This window comes from Amblyomma americanum, chromosome 1, assembly GCF_052857255.1.
Source record: "Amblyomma americanum isolate KBUSLIRL-KWMA chromosome 1, ASM5285725v1, whole genome shotgun sequence".
NCBI classification, from domain to species: domain Eukaryota; kingdom Metazoa; phylum Arthropoda; class Arachnida; order Ixodida; family Ixodidae; genus Amblyomma; species Amblyomma americanum.
This window is the reverse complement of record NC_135497.1, coordinates 405,609,159-405,616,502: the sequence shown is the minus strand read 5'-3', so window position 1 is coordinate 405,616,502 and position 7,344 is coordinate 405,609,159. Positions and strand designations below refer to the sequence as shown.

The window sequence follows — 7,344 nt, the reverse complement described above, 5'->3', positions numbered from 1 at the left end:
GTCTGTCCTAGTCTTTCTGCGGCAAGGTACGTGATTCCAGGAACTACATGTAAAATTGTAATTGTGGCAACCGTAACTAAAAGTCTTAAACTTACGGAAAATTTTGAAAGGTCAACTGATATTGAGTAGTGTGTGTGAAAGAAATATCTTCTGGATAACTGTACTGAGAAGCTCTATATCGGATTTCCTTATGTGCACCTGTCATGTTCATTTTTTTTCAACGTTGCGATAATAATAGCATAGCGAGCATCTCGAAAGGAAAAATGTTTTTTTGGTGATATATTAAGCACTTTCGTTCGCGTTAATTTCGGAGTCACTGGCACAAACGCGTTTCTGATTTGGTAAAAAAATTGACACCGTTAATAATCACGCGGTCATAATAGGCTTTCAGAGCGTTGATTCAGTTAAGCTATTGTGAATTTAAAAGAAATAAACAACGCGATGTAACAAGTACGCATTAAGAAACGGCACACATGAGCGCCTGCTCATAACTAAATGGTATTCTGGTGAAAAGATGTGTAAATAATGCTAATAAAGCTAAATAATGCCGATAATGCTATCTCCCGGTCCCGTACCCTCTCCTTTTTGTATCCGGCGCGCGTCACACAGCTGAATATTTCACTCATCAATCGTTGGTAGTCCCTTCATCGTGTTTCATCGTCCGCAGCGCCGTACAAGATTTTAACTCTTTTTGTTCCCACCTTTCAGGGTAGAGTGCTCATCACCCAAGTGTTCAATGTTGTCCATGATATCGTCTAAAATCCCGGAGTCGTTCTGCAGATGGGACGCAGTAAATAGAAAATTTGTGTCGAGGAAGGCATGCAGCGTCGCCATGCGCATTGCCGGCACTTACCTGTTCTACTTACACCGAGCTTCTGCGGAGAAACCTGGAAACCTAGGTGAAACTGGACTTTCAAAGCGCACAATTTCCTGCGGTAAGCAAATGATTAGGTCTGAAAATACTTCCGCAAACATAACTGACGCTTACAAGAACGAAATTCGCTGCCTTTTCGGCCTGGCGAGATATTTCGATTGTATCTAGGTAACTTTGGTGTGTTACTTCCCTAATATCGTTGTAGCCCTCCAAAAATCTATTTGAGGTCTTGCGGGCAACAGCTGAAAAGAAATGATAGGAGCAGAAACCAAAAGGTGCGTCACCTGCCGACAGCTGAGGGCAGCAGATATATTTAGGGTGTGGCCTCCGCGATCAGCTCCGGCTGCACGCCGTTGCTCAGGCCGTCCCATTCGGCGCGTAGCGCAGCGTAGAAGTGTAATTATGCTAAATCCGTAACACGCCGCGAGATGCCGACCTTAGCCCAAGGCTCAAGCGGCGCTCGCCTGGCCGGCACTGCCTGCGATTTCAGTGGCGACATCAACCCTGTTGGCACGTTTTTACGCAGAAGAACAGTGAATACGAAGTCAATTTCTTTCGACTACTTCTTGCAGCTACAAAGAAGTCGAGGTACGTTGTTAAACAGTTACGGATTGCTTTTGCATGGAGCTTTAGTGGTCGTCTAAAAGCCGACTGGAGCAACCGAGGCTTTTACCGCGCAAATTTTCGTCCAGATTGCATGCCATCGTGCTGAATGCCTTTTTTTTTGCGTTGCAAAAGTTGCCGCTCTGTATGGCAAATCTCAGGTATGGTTTTTGTGCCTTTCACTCGATTTTTAATGCACTGGGCAGCTACTTTACAGCGAAGCTCTCTCAGGCTCGAACAACATAATTACGATATGCGCTCGTGCATTGTTTATACGCCACCACGAGAGTCAGAAGTTCTGATCTCTGCTTTTTTCTCTTGAAGCGAGAACTTTTTTTGGGCTTTGTTTTGCTGTGTTTTATGTGTTCCTGGTAGGTGCGAGTGGTTTCGTGTGCTAATGTGATCCGCAATTAAATTATTTGCTGTGTGATGAAAACTGCATCGGTTCTCTGTCATGAGCTTCGCAGCACAATCCTATCCGTTTCTGTATTTTTCAGATAAATGTACTGCAGCGTACCTTTCTGCCACTGTGACAGAAAAAAAAAACTTTGAATAAGTTTTCACGAATATCCCGCGAATGGTGATCGCCGCCAATCATGGCTGAAGGCCATATCAAGAAAAGATTTTGTCCCAAATGACAAGTCTGCTAGCAGTGTCGTCTGCAGCCTTCGCTTTTTAGATTCGGATTATACTTTGGTGTCCACAAAGCTGCGGCGCCAGAAACGGGATGCTGTTCCGAGCGTGTTCGCGGGATACCCAAGCTACATGCAGCCACGACAGCCACATAAAAGACGTAAGTTGGAGCGCTTGACGCAGAATTCCGCTCCAAACCAAGAAAGGGCATCAAATTTATCGAGGGGCCCTGATCAAGCTGCTGAGTCAGCCTGTGGCCGCGAAAAAAGCACAGGCCATTCGGCAACTTCTGCCTGCTCGTTTCCTGTAGTTTAGAAGATAGCCTGATTCATGCACCCTTGTTAGGAGATGAAGAAGCAAGTCCTAAAGGTTCACGATATGAGAAACCAAGTGTACAAGATGCAATCGGTGAATTAAAGCAGTCTATTGAGGCATTTGATTGCAAACTACCGATGACCTTCTTCCGCGCAAGCAGTCGGATTCAAGGAATATAAACCGAATGAGAGTGCAAAATTGTTCAGGAAAGCAGATGCTATCGGGAGACTGCATTGAGACAACAGCCGCCTAAAAAAGAATCTCAGTGGTTTGGAAACCACACTCTTCACTCGGCGTTGAGAAAGTGCTTGGACAAGGTCGGCACAGTCCGGTTCTGCTTGGAAGACTGCCTAGCGGAACAGACCGCCAATGCGTCTAGGCAACGGCCCGTGTGGTCTCCAGACTTTGTCCGGGAATGTGTAGTTTTGAACGGCTTGTCCCCTAAGGCATACCGTTACATACGGAACAGAGCACTGTTGAAATTGCCTTCAAAAAACACGCTACTTCGCTATGTTGGCAAAGCCAACAGTGAAAGTGGGATCGCACCATTAATGAAAGAACGCCTAAAGCAAGAGTTGGGGCAGCTGAAAGAGCAAGCGCGGTTTTCCTCAATTATTGTGGATGAAATGGCTATAAGCTCCAAATACATCTACGATAGTAAAATGGACTGTTTCTTGGTCTGAAAACTGTGAGGGAAGACGCTGGGACAGGAGAGAATGTAAACAACATCGTGCTTGCCAACAAGGTGCTGTGTTTCGTTGCAACAGGCCTGTCCACGTCGTACAAAATTCCTTGCGGCTTTTTCTTCACTAACCGATTAAGTGGCAAGCTCCTGTGTCAGCTGACAAAAGAAGTGATCGCTGAAGTTGAAAAGTGTGTCCTCTACTCCTTCCGGATCGTCACGGATAACCACAAGATCTATGTCACATTGATGCGCCACCTGGGCAATGGCTCCCTCAACCTAGTGGTCAGTCATCCATGTGAACCAGACAGAAGCCCATTCTTGTCCTTTGACCACTGTCATAATATAAAAAAAATGTCCGAAGCCTTCTTCTGGACGGGGAAATGACCGATGGCAGTCAGCCAATAACTGGAGAGTTTGTGAAGCAGCTCTATGTCCTTCAAAAAAATGAGATTGTGAAACCAGTTCGATTCCTGACACAGAAGCACATAGAGCCAACTTATTTTGAGAAAATGCATGTGGGCAGAGCAGTGCAGCTGTTTTCAGATGAAATTATCTCGGCGCTTTCTTTTTGAAAGAATACCCCAGTGACCACCCTCAGGCAGAACAGTTCAGGAACGCAGACGCAACAATATTGTTTATGAAGATGATGCAGAAGTGGTTTGCCATCCACAATGTGGCCAATCGAACAACATATGTGCATATGAGAAAGACTGACCAAATGCACTTTTTTGCGCGACCGACGGACGCCTACAATGGCTGGAGAAGGAGTTCCCAGACTACCTCGAAACTCTCTACAATGCCTGTAAAAGGAGCGGGAAAAAGTTTCTTAGTGCTGAAACCTAAGAAGCTATCTTGCTGACAAGCAAATCTACGGTACTATGCATTAAGTACCTCCTCGAGAGCGGCTTCTTTTATGTTTTAACAAGTAACTTCACGAGCGACCCCGTCGAGCTCCTCTTCAGTTCCTTGCGGCAAATGGCTGGCGGCAACGACGGTCTGGATGCAAGAGCCGGGACATTTAGCCAGGAGAGGATCTTGCGGACTGGCAGCTTGTGCCCATCCCAAGCTTCAGAGGTTGAAAACGGACAGACCGTTCTGAGTTTGGTGCATGTCATTTGAGCTCCGGGACGAGTACTCATAGTTGTGGACTGGTTGTCTCTTGTTTCAAAATAGAAAGCTTATCACATTTCAGGCCCTTGCAGAACTAAGATTTCACGATGCGAGCAGCTACTAGTTTGGTAGCCTGCTGCTGACTGGAATCTTTTACTGTTCAGAACTCACGAGCCCGCAAAACCTGCTATGCCGATGGGCAATGTGTTGCAAGCAGTTTTGCTTTTATGTGGCTGCTGCTTAGTAGTGGTGGAAACTGTTTTACACGTATAGTAGTATGCATGGCGCCTCCCTGAATGTGACGTCCTCCGAACTTGATGTTCCGGCTGAAGCAACAGCACAGGCAACCACGCATCATTCGACCAAGACAGCGCAATTTGTCCAAGCCAGGTATATTTTGCAGCAAATGTTTCTCAAGAGCTTACGCTTGGCGGGCTCGCTGGACTACTAGCGCTGTTATTTTGCAGCCAACAGCGATTTGTTTAATACATATATTTGGCTTATTTGAATAGTGTGCATATTTTTGTTTCAGGTTCACGGGAACTGAAGATTTTGTGATGCACATTGACGAGCTCTTCACATCCCTGAAAGCGATGCCTCGTGAGTGCACACTCGTTCACCTACTCCACCCATGTGAAGTGCCACCAAAAAGCGATCTTTTCGCGTTATGTCAAGGCTATACCAACTGAGTGGTATCAATGCCAAAAATTTGAAAATTTTGAGGGAATGCACATTGAGTGGCGACATGATATATGTCATATTTGGTTTATGCACAAGCTTTGTCTCTACATGCTGTCTAAAATTTGCTCTGCGGAACTTTTATATAGGTTAGTGCCAAAAGCTGTTTTTTTTGTGCTCTCACAAATGGGAATACATTGCAGAATGTCTAGCTCCATACTCTAATTATGGGTATGTTCTATTTCAGTACAGCGGCCCCCATCAACCATAGCAAATGCCAGCATCGCTTATATAGCAGGGTTCATGGCGAGATCAGTTGAAGAGCGGAGAACATGCAGGTTCAGCCCGCCCCTCCACCAGTCGGATGGACCCAGTCCCGTGCTGATGGGGCTTATTGACCTGCAATCAAGGGGTGGGCTAACATTCCCAAAGTCAGAATTTGTCACGGTCCTGGTGACCGTTAAGAAGGCTGTTGACATTGCCCTGCTGCACATAAAAAAGAGCAACATGCGTCAGCAGCTGGCTGAACTGTTATTGCCTCGAATAGAGCAGTGCCCCCTTTTCGTTTGCCCAGCAAGGGATGACCACGCCGCAAGCACACTATCTGAAGTGTTTGATAATTTCATGTGGCCACTCTTAGCCAACGTCGGCGCTACTGTGACAGACAAGGCTGCTTACCGCAAAAAGGTGGCCTGCAAGGCGCTGCATAGGAAAGTGTTCCGTGTTTAAAATAAAAACAATGTAAAAACGGATGCCGAACAATATGGCTCCGATTTTGTCTTTGTAAATAGAATGTCATTTATCCTCAAATGGTTTTATCTGTTCACTTGTCAAGCTGTAGCGTCGGCGCTTTAAACCCTCTTTTTTGCTTGCCGCGCACGAAAGAAAAAAAAACGAGACTAAATTCGCCTCAGTTCCAACCATACACAACGTAAAAAAAACCTTATGCATTGCAGGCTTTTATTTATTTCGGGATACTGCTAGCCTCTTTTGAGGCTGTAGCAGGATTTGGGTATAATATGATACATTTGAACATGTCACAAAAGAGCCATCCACAAAAAGGAAGCCCAACATTTAAGTGGGAGAATGCATTCAGCGGCACCTGCAGGCGTTGAAAGCTAAATATATTACACGCATGTAAGTACAAATCACAATTGTAGCATTTCTAGAGGAAAACTGACAGAACTCCTTGATATCTATATATCAAAAGTAATTTCAGGTTAATAATAATAATAATTGTTTTTTTGGGGGGGAAAGGAAATGGCCCAGTATCTGTCTAATATATCGTTGGACACCTGAACCACGCCGTATGGGAAGGGATAAGGGAGGGAGTGAAACTAATATTTAAAAGAACTGCAGAAATAAAATAATCCACTCCACTCAACTGTAAAATTTTCCGTGTTTCGAAACCATGCACGGCTACAGAAATAAAGAAAATTGTCTGCGTGCTGTGAAGCGAACGCTATCATGACGATCTGCCTCACTCTGGTCCTAAGTCTGCGTCATAATTAAAAAAAAAGCAATTGCCTAATTGCACCAGTCAGCTACTTGTGCTTTGGGATAATTTTCTAGTGGGCGTCGCAAACAGACTGCGAAAACTGCGTTTCCGCCCTCTGCGCCCGTCCGCATCAGGGAAAGCGAGCCTTGGGTTGCGCGCCACGGTGCGGCGATAGGAGCAGTCACACCGCTCTCTCCGATTAAGCTCTCTCCGTGCGAATGGAATGGCCGGAGCAACGGCGCGCCGCCGGAGCTGATCGCAGAGGCCACCATTTAGGGTAAGGATTGCTGCCGCCGCTGGTTCGCCTTGCTCCACGAAAATTGCTCTTGCTCTTGCAGGCCGTGGTTATCGCCCTCAGGGATGCAGCACCAGCAAGCCACCTTCAAGTGACGAGAAAAGGAAAGATTCGAACAATGGTCTGTGCAACTTTGCGCCAGCCTCAACGCTGTAGCGCATGCCCCTTTCCTGTCTTCATTTTCTTATCTCTGCTTGCTGTATGGCAGTACCAAAACAATTTATGGCCAAAATGAGCAGGCGAGAGTCTTCTTCCTATCAGTTTACTGATACAAAATAGAAGAGGCAGCTTGGCTGTAACTGAAATTAAGACGGAGGAAGCCTATATGTCACTCATGTGATTAATTGAGCACTCAGAATTTCAACCCTTCGACCCCTTATCACAAGTGCATTATTGTGAATCAAGAAATAGAATACAGGCTGCTGTACCTACTTTGTTTGCATCTCAATATTTTTGTTCCTTTAATAAAGGGAGAAGACCTTGAGAAAAACAAAATGACCGCTTCGATCATCACGCTGTCTTCACACAGACTGTACAGTAACTTCCGCTGGAGGCAAGCAAAAACAGATGATACGTCACCACCAGAAATTACGACTAGAGTCTTTCGAAAAACCTGTTACTGCTCAATGTTTCCAAAATATGTTACCCGCATC

General features: G+C 45.6%; 1 pseudogene; it reads left to right on the top strand.

Moving 5' to 3' along the window:
• The first annotated feature begins 1,302 nt into the window (after nt 1-1,302).
• LOC144124074 (uncharacterized) lies at nt 1,303-5,627 on the top strand (annotated as a pseudogene).
• The last annotated feature ends 1,717 nt before the right edge of the window (nt 5,628-7,344 follow it).